A 14,114-nucleotide genomic window follows, 5' to 3' on the forward strand; every position below is an offset into this window, starting at 1 on the left:
CGCAACGGTAGATACAAGCATAGGTTGAAGCATGCGAGGGAAAATGACATTTCAGCTTTTGTCACCAGTGTAAAAGTGTAATCAATCAAGATGGCTGAAATTTTCTGGAATGACCAGGTCCTCCTTACGCGCATTCACTTTTGCTTTGGCTTTTTATTTTCGAAAGCTGGTTAAAGAAAAAGATAAATTACTTTTGCTTTAGCACTTGCTATTTGCCAATTGTTAATTGGCTTAAATTTGAATTATATCCACCATAAATAATACACAACATGTCGGTAGGGGTTTCACAACTTGATATGGTCCACAGCATTCTCTAAAGAAAATTGTGTTATAATGGATAGCCGCTATCACCACAGTGCTGCTCACTATTTTAGATTGTTAATAACTATTTCGCTGTTTAGAAAATTTGTAAATTAGGACTCAACAGTCATATCTACATAGAGACTACCAGCATGTGTGGTGTACCCGACTAATCTTATCCATTATCATTCGAACAAAATATAAGAACATATCTAAATCTGTTTTTATAATTTACCAAAAGAAAAGAACAGTAAATAAGATGATAAGTTATGAATTATGATGGAACATGAAGATCCTTAAGTCAAAGTCTCCGCAGCATATGAATTTCAGCAACCCATCACAACCAGGTACCTGTTTTGTCAACAAAAGACTTGCAAACTTGTAGAAGGGGTTATGAACACTAGCCACTCATTTCAATTACCTTTTTTTCTTTCTCCATTAGACGACTTTCGTTTTCAGCTCTTCGGCCTACATCTATAATATGTTCCTATAAATCCCGGTATAGCGCTAACTTAGTAGCAAAAATCTCCCGGCAAAGCAAACAAAATTTTGTGCAATAATTAGGGATGGACAACGGTTATGGCAGACGGGTAACCGCGGTTATTTACCCATAACTGTTTATGTTCATACTCGCATAACCGTTTACCCGTTAGGTAATTGCATAAATTGTTACACCCACACGCATAACTGTTTATAAACGAATAACCATACCCATAACCATGTACCCATTTAACTATAACCATTTACCCATTTAACCATAATCATTTACCCATTTACCCGTTTTTGAACCCGTTTATCTTTTTTTTACCCATTTATCCCTTTTTCACCCGTCTACATGTGTTTTTTTAACAACTTGAAAATTACAAAATAACAATTTGTCATAATTTTCGTTTTCTAACAATTAAACACCGTTATAAGTACATTTGAGCATGCATTTCCTTATTTTAATTATTTAAGTCCTCATACAATTCCAATAATTGAAATAATAGTGTATGAACAATACTTTTCTGATACACCCAAGCAAGTCATTAATTATAATCCATATGATTACAAAGTAAATTTTCTAAAAACAAAAAGTAGTTATTATCTTGAATACTAGATGATTCAAAACTCCAAAATATTCCGAATTAAATACTTTCGAACACTAATGCTTTCAGAAGAGGTTAATTAATTATGTGGCTTTGTGCTTAGGTGTAATGTGTCCCTTAATTTACGTGACTTTATGGAGCAACTGCATGGGAAATATGTATGCTGATATCAAAATGGGATCTACTTACACAATGTGGTCACGTCATGGGTACATAATCTTCTTGCTATGATTTTGTTATCAGTTAAACTTTATACTGTAATTTAAAAATATTGAATCGCATGAGTGTTCACACGCAAAAGTATTCATTCTTTATTAAATTAAGGGAAAACTTGATATAAGTCCAATTTTTTTAGCCAATAGTAGTAATAGTCCAATTGTGACATCCCACATCGCCCAGGGGAGTGATCATTAAATGTATATTCCCATCCCTACCTAGCACGAGGCCTTTTGGGAGCTCACTGGCTTCGGGTTCCGTAGGAACTCCGAAGTTAAGCGAGTAGCGTGCGATAGCATTCCCAGGATGAGTGACCCATCGGGAAGTTCTCGTATGAGTTCCCAAAAACAAAACCGTGAGGGCGTGGTCGGGGCCCAAAGCGGACAATATCGTGCTACGGTGGTGGAGCGGGCCCGGGAAGTGGTGCGCCCCAGGCCGGGATGTGACAATTTGGTATCAGAGCCTAACCCTGTTCGCGAGTGTGCCGACGAGGACGTCGGGCCCCTAAGGGGGGTGGATTGTGACATCCCACATCGCCCAGGGGAGTGATCCTTAAATGTATATTCCCATCCCTACCTAGCACGAGGCCTTTTGGGAGCTCACTGGCTTCGGGTTCCGTAGGAACTCCGAAGTTAAGCGAGTAGCGTGCGAGAGCATTCCCAGGATGGGTGACCCATCGGGAAGTTCTCGTATGAGTTCCCAAAAACAAAATCGTGAGGGCGTGGTCGGGGCCCAAAGCGGACAATATCGTGCTACGGTGGTGGAGCGGGCCCAGGAAGTAGTGCGCCCCAGGCCGAGATGTGACACCAATTCAATAAAAAAAAAATTTTGAAATAGGTCCAATTTTATAGACTACCTTTTGAAATAGGTCCAATTTTTAGTGACTTTTGATTTTTGAAATAGTTCTAATTTTTAGTTACTTTGGACTCATTTCAAAAAATCTCTTTAGTAAAATAAGTCCAATCCTTAAATTTAATTATTTATTATCAATAATTATCTATTCAATGATAAGATTTATTATAAAAATCAAAATTCTTCCTAATTATCTCTTTGATTATTTCTTTTTATTTTTATTTTTTGTTATTTCTTGTTCTTCCTACTGCTTTAAACCCCATCTATAGATTTTATTTTTAATTTTTATAATCAACCTATATCACAGGTTAATTATTTTTATGTATCGACAGATTCTTTTTTATAATCAACGTGTCACAAATTCATGTGTCTTGCTTGTAGGTATATTATGTTTTTTCCTACCTTTTAGTTAGGTTTCATATCTCGCTTACTGGTATAATATATATTCATATATTTGTTACTTGAGTTAAGGTACAATGTTTTGTAGATAATTTATGTTAGTATATTAGTTTTTTTTTTTTTTTGTTGAAAGATATTAATTAGATTTTTTTGGAGTTGGAAAATCCATAATATTAGAAGATTTTAATTGATTTTTAATATTTAAAAAAATATAAAATGAGTATAAAAGAAATAAAAACATGTAATTAGATAATTGGACTCACTCCTAAAAACCATCTATGTTTTTGAACCTAGATCTAAAAGCCCCTTAAATTAAATGGAGGGAAAGATGAGCAGGGACATGACGTTTGAGACTCTGAGTTTGATGGAGAGATTGAAAATTTAGGGTTTTTAATTTTGTTTTTTTTTTTAATTTTACATATATTAAATTAAATGGGTAAATGGATTCCCATTATAACAGCGGGTAATACCCATAACCGATAGATACATGTTATAATCGTGAGTAATACTCATAACCGTCCATTTAAATTTCACGGTTAAACGGTTATACCCATAACCGTTTGTTTGTCTAAACACCCATAATCGTAACCGTGAATTTTAAATGAACAGGTAACGGCAGTTACCCAAACCCATACGTATTTTGCCCTCTCCAGCAATAATGGATGGCTATTGTCATCTCAGTATTGCTCACTATTTGCTTCTTTTGCTTTTGGTCTCTTTCTGCATGCACAGTACTACTAGACTCCGTTCCTGTTTGGCTGGTGATGAAATTTCAAGCAGTGTGAAAAGAAATTCATACACTGAAGAAGAAAGACAAGCACTTCTCGTCTTTAAACAACATCTTGTTGATCATTCTGGTAGGCTTTCGTCTTGGATGGTCATGATTGTAGTCAATGGGAAGGCATTTCATGCAACAACAGCACTGGTCATGTCGTGAAGATGGACCACCGGAATGATGAAGGGTGGATAAATGATTCTTTGCGAGGTAAGATAAATGCTTCTCTATTGAGCTTGAAACATTTAAATTACCTGGACTTGAGCCAGAATTGGTTTGATAGCAATCAAATTCCTAAGTTCATTGGGGAGCTTAAAAGTATGCAATATCTCACTCTCTCCTTTGCGTATTTTGGAGGAGAGATTCCCCCCTGTCTTGGTAACCTGTCAAGCCTAAATTTTCTTGATCTCGAGTCAAATCAAGACTTATCTTCCAAAAAATTTGAATTGGGTTTCTCAATGGCGTTGATCTTAGCAGCACAGGAGTCAGTTGGGCATATGATATTAACATGCTTCCTTAGAGTTACATTTATCTTCGTGCCAAATTGAAAGCAATCCACTCTCACTGCAGAGGATTAACTTGACATCACTTTTGATCCTTGATATGTCGAATAATGGTATTAAAAGTTCTTCATTTCCCCGTTGGGTTTTTAATCTTACCAGCCTCACAACACTTGATCTATCCTGGAATGATGTCAGCGATCATTTTCCAAGTGGATTTTCAAACTTCAAATCTCTGGAAAACCTTGATTTATCTTATACAGGCTTACAAGGTCAAATTCCTAAAGTGAGTGGAAATTTATGCAAGCTAAAGGTCTCAGGTCTTTCAGGGAACAAATTTGATGGGGGGATTGGAGAGTTTTGGAGGAGTTTCTCAAATTGTTCAAGTAATACATTAGAGTCACTAGATTTGTCTAATTGCGAGCTTGGAAGCCAATTGCCGGTGTTTTTAGGAATGTTCAAAAGTTTGCAGAATCTCAACCTTAAAGAAAACAATTTGTGGGGCACAATTCCAGATTCCATCGGAAACTTATCGTACTTGAGAACACTAGACCTCAGTTATAATAAGATGAACGGCTCAATTCCAGAAAGTATTGGACAACTCTATGAGCTAGTTTCCCTATTTCTATTTGCTAATTCATGGGAAGGCATTCTAACGGAAGCCCATTTCATAAATCTCACTAAATTACAAGATTTTGGAGTAGGAAGAATAAACCGATCCATGTCCCTCATTTTCAACGTGGCTTATCATTCGGTTCCTCCTTTCAAGCTCCACACAATTCAAATCATAAATTGTGGGTTAAAACCTGGTTCTTGGGTATGGCTTCAAACTCAAACTGAAATATCTGATGTTTTCCTTCGTGGTAATGGAATCTCGGATTTTATACCAGAGGAATGGTTGTTGAAAATATCTTCCCAACTCACCCACCTAGACTTGTCTTACAACCGATTTCGTGGAAACTTTCCATACCATTTGAAATTTCCAAATTTAACGTTTATTGATTTGAGTCATAATCAGTTGGAAGGCCCACTCCCACTTTGGTGTTTCCCTAATGTCGATTCCCTTTTTCTAGAAAGCAATTTCTTTTCCGGTCCAATCCACTCAAATATTGAACTAATGATGCCCATATTGCAAGAATTGTTACTCGATGAGAATCATTTGAATGGCACTATTCCTCCCTCTATTTGTAACATCCATAAGTTGCAAATCCTGTCTCTAAGGAGTAATCAGTTTTCTGGAGAACTCCCTGATGCATGGAATATGGAGAGCAATATGGTGTTTTTAGATGTTGGTCAAAAAAATATGTCCGGTAAGATTCCCACTTCATTGGGGGTACTAAGTTCCCTGGAAATATTAAAGCTCAACAACAACAATTTTGGCGGTGAAATTCGTGATGCTTTGCAAAATTGTTCAAATTTGAGAAGTATTTATCTTGGAGACAACAAGTTATCTGGGAAAATGCCTCTATGGATTGGAAGGTCAAATGTACCCATGTTGTCTATGCTACGATTACGATCTAACTATTTTAGTGGACATATTTCCCAACAATTGTGCAATCTTGATGGCCTTCACATCCTTGACCTTAGTAACAATAGCATTTCAGGTACTATTCCAATGTGTTTGGATAACTTAACTTCTCTCGTCAATGATGATTATTGTGGAGCCAAAAATAATCACAAGGTGACACGTGGATTTTTGGTTAAAAGGATAAAATTACCCTCGAGGCACATCGGATTTCCTACGCGCAAGCAGTGGACAATCATTCTTCAATCAAGCCAAAAGTGCCCAAAATAGGTAACAAACTCAAAATTATTTCATCAATCCTCATCTTATATTCCCTAAAAGGTATTGACTCCATAACTTTCAAAACATTCCATACACATTGAGTTAATTGGTCAATTAATGGATTTATTACCTAATTAATCCATTAATTGCCAAATAACTCACCCATTACACCCCAAAAAACACCCAAAGGCTGGCCACTCTCTCTCCCAAGGAAGGCAGGCCATGCTCTATAAATTGGACCCCATTTTCTCTAAAAAGCTAGGTGACACACTCTTGTAAAACTCCCAACTCTCCAAACACTTTTCTCTCTAAATTCTAACTTTGGCATCGGAGATTCTTCGACCAAAGCCCCCCCACATTCATCGTGGGCGCGTAAGGCTCTTGACATTGACCAAAGGTGTTGATTGTTTTGTAGGTGCAATTTTGTCAAAGAAGGAGAAGGCGAAAATTTACGTTCACAATTATGGTGGATATGCTTATAATAGCTTTAAGCATTCTGATAATATATTTGAGCATGCCCAACTAACACTTAAAGGAGAAGAACTTGTGTACAACACAACTCTATATCTTGTAAAGATCATTGATCTTTCATCAAATAATTTACAAGGCGAAATCCCTGAAGAAATAAGCAACCTCATTTTATTGGGCACCTTGAATTTGTCCATGAATCAATTGAGTGGAAAGATCCCCTCCAAGGTCGGAAACTTGCATTGGCTCAAAACTCTTGATCTCTCATACAACCACCTTTTGGGATAGATTCCTCAAAGCTTGTCATCTTTAACCTTTTTGGCCCACTTGGACTTATCTTACAATATCTTCTTCGGAAGAATTCCTTCTGGTAACCAACTTCAAACGCTCAACGTTTCGTCCATTTATATAGGCAATCCATGGCTATGTGGCATTCCTCTCTCAACTAAGTGCCCTAAAGATGACACTTCTACTGTGAAAGATGCAAAGGACAAGAATGAAGAAGGAAATGATACGTTGTAGTTCTATGTTAGCGTGGTACTTGGCTTTATCATAGGTTTTTGAGGCGTCTGTGGCACATTGATCTTAAAGACATCGTGGAGGTATGCCTATTTCCAATTCTTTGATGACATCAAAGATAAGATAGCACTAGTAATTACATTGAAAGTGACTAGTTTCAAAAGGTTTTTATCTTGAAATTTGATACATAATGTGATGTTTTTCCCCTTCTACTGTGTGCTTTTGTACTTGCAACTTATGTATTAAATAAAAGAATTATATCTTTCAATAAATGTTCCCACAAACAATTATGTAATGACTATCCATTTAATACAAGAATTATATCTAGTTTGTACTTATCAATCCCATAGTACAAATTATATATGTAACGGTATCTATTTAATGTTGCAATTAACAAAATAACACTTTGTTCATAAAGTAGGTGATCACATGTATATATTCTTCTCTTTTACACTTGAATGTCGTTGAACTCGGCCAGCGGTAGTCCACCTCCATCGCCTTCTCGATAATGAATATTCAATGGGCCTAATTAAATAATATAAGAAGGGTAAACGAAACAAAGGCAACATTTAAGTATATAGGTGCATGGAGCCCCTTGGGTTACAAGTTGTTGACTGTGATCTCAGCTAACTATATATAAAGCATACACGAGTGACACATTACTCAGAACGCATCAGATTCAAAACTACAGTATTCCAAGCAAGTATACGAAGATGCCTCCAAGATCTCATCCAAGCTGGTAAAAACGCAATCAGTTAACCACCAATAATAACCTAATATCTCTGTTTATACCCTCAATCCAAACAACATCCACTTCCACTACATATTTACATAAGATAACGAGTCAAATAAATACATTCTAAGAGAAATATATTCACTTAATTATTGATCTCATTGATTTCATAAGTTTCTTATTTAATCTCATCAATCGAATTTCTTTATCGAGAAATTATGTCATTCAAGCATTCAAGTAAGGGTTTCAAAATTTGTATACTAAATTTGCAAATTTTTTCTACAAATTTTAACTCCCTAATATTACCTTTCAAGTAAGGGAGAGCTAGGTCTAGAATTCGGAATTCGAAAGAACTTGAATGCCTAATTAATCCAAACATACCTACTCATAGAGTGGAGACAAATGTCTCCTCAAATTCTTTGAATCAATGGGCCTTGTTCTTTTCGGCTAAGTAATGGACCTCATTGAATAACAGAAAAGGCAATACCAATCACCCATCTAGGGTTTAGATTGTTTGAGAAAAAAAAGAATTGAAAAAAATCTAGGGTTTGACTTATGGTTCGTATATATAAACTAAGAGAAATGCTAAGGAAATCTTTTTAAAAGTGAGATTTTTTATAAAATTTTTGTCATTTTACAGTTTAACGACAATTCTTGTATCAACATTATACAATTTTGTATTGAGAACATGAGAGATGACATAGTCTATAGAGAGTCACACTTTTAAGAACGTCCTATTATAGCATTTCTCATAGGATAATATATATTAATTTGTTGTCCAAGAGTGAAGAGGGTATGTGTGTGAGTTTTGAACCAACTCATTATGTTTTACCGCACAAGGAATTTAAGGATCTGGAAGATACGTGTGAAGTAATTTTAAGATGATACACTGATTATATCCTAACAAATACGTCCATAATATTCTTGTCTAGTGCGGAAATGAAGCCTCCACGATGTTTCTTATTAAGCAATATTATTAATAAAAAGAGCTAGCATAATTAGCACAAGAGATATGGATTAGGATCCATTTTTGTCGAAAGTACATGGAAACTAAGATGAATGTCGTCATATGCAGTATGGAAGGAACACACACACACACACACACACACACACACACACACACATATATATATATATATATATATATATATATATATATATATATATATATATATATCCTAACAAGTGACGTCCATAATGTTCTTGTCTAAAGGAGTATTTATATAGAAACACACAAACACACACATATATATACATATATATATATATATATATATCAATTATTTCTTTGTCTAGTGTGGAAATGAAGCCTCCACGATGTTTCTTATTAAGCAATATTATTTATGATATAATAAAAAGAGCATAATTAGCACAAGAGATATGAATTAGGATGGATTTATTATATAGAAAACTAGATTTTAATTCTTAAATAAGATGAAAATTAGAAAAATATCTTATACAAGATTAAAAATTGATTTTAGTCCCTAGACTGTATTTAATGTCAACCTATGTATTTAATATCTCTCTTTTTTATTTATAATTTTATGGTGTTCATAAATTAAATTTTATGAAAATATTATATGTTACATCCCGGCCTGGGGCAGATCACTTCCCGGGCCCACTCCACCACTGTAGCACGATATTGTCTTGCTTTCGCGCGAACTCACTTAACTTCAAAGTTCCAATGGAATCCGAAGCCAGTGAGCTCTCAAAAGGCCTCGTACTAGGTAGAGATGAGAATATACATATAAGGCTTATAGGATCCACTCCCCTGGGCGATGTGGAATGTAACAATCCACACCTCTTAGGGGCCCAACGTCCTCGTCGGCACACTTTCGGCTAGGGATTGACTCTGATACCATTTGTCACATCCCAGCCCGGGACGGATCACTTCCCGGACCCGCTCCACCACCGTAGCACGATATTGTCCGTTTTGGGCTTACCATTACCTCATGGTTTTGTTTTTGGGAACTCACACACAACTTCCCAGTGGGTCACCCTTCCTGAGATTGCTCTCGCGTGAACTCACTTAACTTCAGAATTCCAATAGAACCCGAAGCCAGTGACCTCCCAAAAAGCCTCGTGCTAGGTAGAGATGAGAATATACATATAAGGCTTATAGGATCCACTCCCCTGGGCGATGTGGGATGTAACAGTATAAATTTTAATTCTCATTATGGTAATTAAGTATCTTATATAAGAAAACATTTTCATAAAGATTTTTCGGTACACTTATGTTTTTGCGTATTTTCTTTCTTCAGTACCACTAATTCGTGTCCGCAAATTTGATCCATGCAGACAAACATGCAGCCGCGACATGCATGCTTTATTGTCCTAGAACAATTGAGCGGTCAATCGATCAATATATACACACACACACAAATATGTATATATGTACATATATATATATATATATATATATATTTAACACACTATATTATCCATATTCATGAAGCACCTCATGACTAGATGCAGAGAACCCACGATCCAAATTTAACCCTCTTAACTTGAGAGAGAGAGAGAGAGAGAGAGAGAGAGAGAGAGAGAGAGAGAGAGATCTTTCTTTTCCTTGCTAGGAAGATTTGATGTCTTCCGGGAGAGAGACCAAAAAATGAGGCTTTGCATTGCATGCATACAAGTTCGTATACCTTTTTTTTTTTTTTTTTTTTTTTTTTTGCGTTTGGCTCGACTCTAAAGTCATGTTCATCGACGGAGAAAAATGTGATTGGCAGAGGAACAAGATATTAATTTTGAGATTGAGATGGGTAGAGATATTACGTTGTTACACTAGCTAAATGCCATAAAATATACACTTAACAGACATAATTAAAGTAATTCTTCAGTATGTTTGCACGTATTATTAACGGGTTAATGTTAAGATTTTAGAGGCTTGAGTCCAACAAATCATTACTAATGGTCTGTTGAAATATGTCCCACAAAAAAATTAATGAAATTAAATCTCTTATATATTGAATAGTTCGACGACTAATTGAATCTAGATCTTTTGTAAAAACTCTAAACTTACTAGTTTGCACATGTAATTGAGTTGAAGACAATATGGGTATTGATTATCAGTGGACCGATGAGCTATCTCTATATTTTACATTGTACTAGAGCATACTAATCATCTGGGAATGATTGAACTAAAATTGGGACCACGAATCTCAAACCATGAAGCCCCAAGTTGGGACACCTAACTAAAATCCTCAAAATCTAAATAACAAGTGTCATTGATGTGGAGTTACTTCGCATGTGGCTCACTGAAAATGGGTCATACATAAAGTGGCATGTTGAAACATGTCTGACATCTTAAACATAATAAAATTAAACTCTCCTTTTATACAATACTAGCCTCTCCGCATGCGCAAGAGGCTTTTTTTTAATCACGAGCGCTACGCGCCCCTAAAAATATGTTGAGTTAGTTGATACTTGATAATAAACTCTGCTACATGCTAAACTTCTTGATTATCAATCTCTTTGTTTTTTTAGCTAACATGTCTTCCTAAATGAAAGAAGGTGAATGATAATAAAAGTTATGAAATTTATCCCCATATTTGTTTGGGGTTATCTCATTGAATATTTCATTGTAATGCAAAGCTTGTATAAGTATATACTAAATTTATCTTTGTGAATGAACTTGATTTTAATTGTAACAAATTCAAGCTACAATGAACAACTTTAGTTATTAAATAGTCTACAAAGATAAATTTATGCCCAAAATGAAATTCACTCTTTTCCTAAGAATACATTGAAGCAATACTTTCAGAGCCTCATGTGATCCCTCAGCACCTCAATCCTTCTTCATAAACATGCAAGGGAAAAAGCATGAGCTGCATAACCATATTAGTGAAAACAGTAATAGAATAAATATGTTATTGTATTACAACATTACATAATTACATGTTTTGGGAGAGAAATCAAGTAACAAGAATCAGAGGTAGCAAAAAAACATACGACTATAAAGATGAGCATCAATTACAGTTACAACAGACTTCTCGTCTACTTTTCATACTTTTGTTCTTGAAAAAACATGAAGCATGTACAGAAAAATAGTTCAGTGAACGTCAGCGAAGTTGTGAAATGAATACCAAACATGTATGACATCCTATTTTCATCACTGAATAACAACTGAACAAAAAAATTAAAGGAATGAAACCTGAACAAAACAAAAGATATTCTACAAAGTATTTAAATAAAAGCATGATTGATATTATCACTGATACTTTGAGGATGTCACGTCCTACGAACCAAAAGTGAAAAGTTATCAAGAAATGAAAATTAAACCAAAGAATTAGTAAGAAAATTAAGGAAAATTAAGCAAGTACTATATATATCAAATTAAGGAAAATTAAGGAATATTAAGCAAGTCACTTTTGGCTTCGAAGCTGGTGATTGGGTACGCTTGAAGAAAGTATCACTCACTCGTAGGTATTCTTCATTCCATTACTTGTGATGGTAATGTAGCAGTGGGATTTATAAACTCTTTGGAAGGGGAATTATTCACAATTTCAAATGGCAGAATCCTGTTGTCAGACTGAAAACTAATGTATTGAGCCTTCGATTTGAATGGCCTCGTAAGAGGAGAGGGACATGGGCTACCGGGGAAGTATAATGGATCCTGCCACATAGGTGTCTTGGTGTCAAGTTCCCGGGAATGCTAACCTTCGTGGAAGAGGCCTCTACCTTTGTAGCTGATCCTGCTGAAGTGGAATTGGTTACGTTTGATGATTGTCCAAGAATCGTGAAGAAGTACCAACATTTTGAGGATTTTCATTGGGCAGTGAATAAAAGATTGAAAACAATCAGGAACTTAGAAAGTGAAAAGACTTACCAAAATCTGAATGAAAAGTTAAACATCAAAATCACCTTCCCAATTCAATTCCAAAAGGAAAATTGCCATTGACTAACCATGACTAGCCTGCTTCTTTTTGTCCAATAATAAAAAAATTTCAAGAAATATCGGGATGAAAAATTTGAGATATATCTATAGGAATTACCCATTGCAATTTTTTCAATTCCATCTTCTCCTCGCAAAATTGTTCATTTATTTTCTGATGTTGTGTTTGAGAATAGTATGAATATCAAAGTATATAAAACATAGAGAAATAATACATGTAAACAATTAGCTATAAAAAATAGAGAGAAATAATATCTCTAAGCAGAATTAGCTAAATCGTTTAAAACACAAAATTAGCCAAAAGCAATAAAGAATTAAATCATAATCAAAACCTATCGATGATTGTCCATGCATGCTTGCTTTGCATTCCAACCAAAATCTGCATTGAACAACAATAAAAAAAATTTTAAAAATTTAAAAATTTAAAAGAAAAAAAAAACATAGATAGTAGCATTATGATTGATTTTGTCAACATCAAAGCCAAACAATGAAGGAGTGGGAAAGAGAGAGAGAAATACAAAAATAAAAATCTAAAATAAATAACTTAAGAAACCAATATATATAGATTTAGAAATTTAAAGCCTTTGTTCTCTTCATGAGTTTGTATTCCTGTGTGGTAGTCTGGTAGATGAATATGAGGGGCAGTTATGAGTAACAACAGTTTATAAAAAAATGAGTTGGAAATAAATCCAAACTTATGCAATATTGCTTTGCAAGGGACAAACATGGAGTTTATTTGTTTACATATGAATACTAACCTGCAATTTTGAGTGTGACAAACCTTGTTATGCTGAATTCGGTGACAACATACAAACTATTCCAAAATAATAACACAAAAGAATATATGATAAAAAAGACAGAGACAATAGAAACGAAAATATCACTCAAACACCCAATGGCATTGGGATCCTTTGTAAATGGGTTGAAAGCCTCATCACCTCTTTATGCTGCAATTCAAAAAAAAAAAAAAACACGATCAGATCTCGAAATTGAGTAGCAATAGAAGAATCTAGTGGACTAAAAAAAATCCCAAATAAATTAAAACTGCAAAAAAAAAAAAAAAAACGGAAACACACATAATATTTGAATACGTGAGATGATTGAATAACTAATGAAGGAAGAAAATGAATGAGTTTTACGCTGGCCAAAGGTTAAGAGGGAGGACTGGAGTTTGATTCAAACTGGCACGGGCAGTTGTGAAAGAGTGGGAACATGTTATAGTGTGTTTTAGATTATATCTCAACTCAACTCAATAACTGCTTTTATCAAACTACCCTTTGGGATGATGAGTTTTGGATTTTTTTTACTAGGTTGTCCTTGTTTTCTGATTTTTTTTTTTTTTTTTTTTTTTTTGGGTTTGATTGTGCAGAAAATAAAGTGGCTTTTTTGGTATTTTAAAATGCTTCACCTATTTGGACTTCTCCCTTCTCCCTTTATATATACTAGCCTCTCTGCACGCACTAACGTGCGTGCGAGAGGCATTTTTGTATCACGGGCGCTACGCGCCCCTAAAGGTGTATTGTGTTAGTTTTTCCTATTGTAATTGTCAAGATATACTTTAAATGTATTGTGCAAAGAGGA

The 14,114-nt window shown here is 34.9% G+C and overlaps 1 pseudogene; it reads left to right on the forward strand.

Moving 5' to 3' along the window:
• Positions 1–3,513: 3,513 nt before the first annotated feature.
• Positions 3,514–7,080, forward strand: LOC137744217 (receptor-like protein EIX2; annotated as a pseudogene).
• The last annotated feature ends 7,034 nt before the right edge of the window (positions 7,081–14,114 follow it).

The sequence above is a fragment of the Pyrus communis genome, chromosome 9 (assembly GCF_963583255.1).
Source record: "Pyrus communis chromosome 9, drPyrComm1.1, whole genome shotgun sequence".
NCBI lineage: Eukaryota > Viridiplantae > Streptophyta > Magnoliopsida > Rosales > Rosaceae > Pyrus > Pyrus communis.